The sequence below is a fragment of the Pteropus vampyrus genome, unplaced genomic scaffold, assembly GCF_000151845.1.
Source record: "Pteropus vampyrus isolate Shadow unplaced genomic scaffold, Pvam_2.0 Scaffold1000007515, whole genome shotgun sequence".
Taxonomy (NCBI): Eukaryota; Metazoa; Chordata; class Mammalia; order Chiroptera; family Pteropodidae; genus Pteropus; species Pteropus vampyrus.
Window position 1 is genome coordinate 1 of NW_011921917.1, and position 2,225 is coordinate 2,225.

The window sequence follows — 2,225 nt, forward strand, 5'->3', positions numbered from 1 at the left end:
GTAATGGGCAGAGGGGTACTAGATTTATTAGTTGATCACTCTGAGAGTTATATAGATCTCTAATCACTATGCTGTACAACCTGAAACCTAATATAGTATTGAATGCCAACTATAATTGAAAAAAATCATTGAATTGTATATTGTAAATATGAGCAACTAATGGTCTTATATTTCAGTAACGCTGTAAAAAAAGATGAAGGAAGGGAGCGGGGAGGGAGGAAGGCAGGAAGGGAAGAAAGGAAAGAAAGAAGGAAAAAGGAAAAAGGAGGGAGGAAAGGAGGAAATGGTAACTAAGCGAGGTGATAGATATGTTTATTAGCTTATGATTATTTCAAAATGTATATCAAATCATCAAGTTGTACATCTTAAATATACACAATTTTTGTTAACTATACCTCAATAAAGCTGGAAAAAATTTTTTGAAAAGACAAAGATTGTCATACTGTATTTTTGTTTAAGATCCAACTATACGCTGTCTACATGAGACACACTTTTGGTTCAAAGATACGAAAACAGTTAAAGTTATTTTAAAAGATATATCATGCAAACACCAACCACAACAAAGCTGGAGTGCTTATACTAATATCAGTCAAAACAGACTAAAACAAAAATTTTACTAGAGGAAAGAGGGACAGTTTTTAATGATAAAAGAGTCAATCCATTAGGAAGATGTAACAAATTGAAACACACATGCATCTAACAATAAAGTACCAAAACACATGACTTAAAAGTGGGGGAAAAAATTAAGAGAGAAATAGATAATTCAACAATAAGAGTAGGAGGGTGAAATACTAACCATTTTCAATAATAAGTAGAAAAACTAGGTAGAAGATCAGCAAGGAAGCGGAGGACTTGCACAACATTATAAACCAACTAGATCTAACAGACATCCACAGGATATCAAAACAGTATGGTATAAAACCAAACAGATTAATGGAACAGAAAGACAGTCCAGATGCAAACTCACACATATATGATCAATTAATTTATGACAAAGGATCCAAGAATATAAAATGGTAAGATGACAGTTTCTTTAACACAGGGTGTTGGGAAAACTAGAGAGCCACGTGCAAAAGAATGAAACTGGACCACTATCTTATACCATGCACAAATATTTTTATTTTATTTTTTATGTTTTATTTTTTAGGCGAGGCAACCTTTGGTTGACCTCACAGATTCCAAGTACCTTGTCAGCTTACAATCCCTTATTTTATTTATTATTATTATTATTATTATAATATTTATTATTATTTACACCTACAGCACGTGGTCTTCCTAGGTGGTCTCCCATCCAAGCACTAACCAGGCCTTACTCTTAGCTTCCGAGATCAGATGGGATCGGGCTTCCTCAGGGTAGCATGGCTGTAGATCCACGCACAAATATTAACTCAAGAATATTAAGACCTGAAATCATAAAATACCTAGAAGAAAACATTGGTGATAAGCTCCTTGACCTGAGTCTTGATGATGATTTTTTGGATCTGACTCCAAAAGCAAAGGCAACGAAAGGAAAAATAAACAAGTGGGACTAAATCAAACTAAAAAGCTTCTTCACAGCAAAGGAAACCATTAACGAAATGAAAAGGGCACCTACTGAATGAAAGAAAATATTTGTAAATCATATATCCAATAAGAGATTAATATCCAAAACATATAAAGAACTCATAGAACTCAATAGCAAATAAATAAATAAATAATCTTATTAAAAAACAGGCAAAGATCTGAATAGAAATTTTTCCAATGAAGACATACAGATGGCCGACAGGTACACAAATAATGCTCACCATCACTAATCATCAGGGAAATGCAAATCAAAACCACAATGAGGTATCACCTCATACCTGTTAGAATGGCTGTAAGCACAAAGACAATAATAAGAGGTCATGAGGATGTGGAAAAAATGAAACCTTTGTGCACTGTTGGTGGGAATGTAAATTGGTACAACCCCTATGGAAAAGAGTATGATGGTTCCTCAAACAATTAAAAATAGAACTACCATATGATCCAGCATTGCCAATCTGGGCATTTATCTGAAGAAAATGAAAACACTAATTCAAAAAGATATATGCACCCCATGTTCATTGCAACATTATTTACAATAGCCAAGGTATGAAATTGACCTAAGCCATTCATCAATGGATGAAGGGATAAAGAAAATGTGATATAGATGTATAGACATATCTCATTTTATTACACTTTGCAGGTATTGCATTTTTATCAACATT

The 2,225-nt window shown here is 33.4% G+C and overlaps 1 pseudogene; it reads right to left on the bottom strand.

Moving 5' to 3' along the window:
• Window positions 1-1,254: 1,254 nt before the first annotated feature.
• LOC111735778 lies at window positions 1,255-1,370 on the bottom strand (annotated as a pseudogene).
• Between the last annotated feature and the right edge of the window lie 855 nt (window positions 1,371-2,225).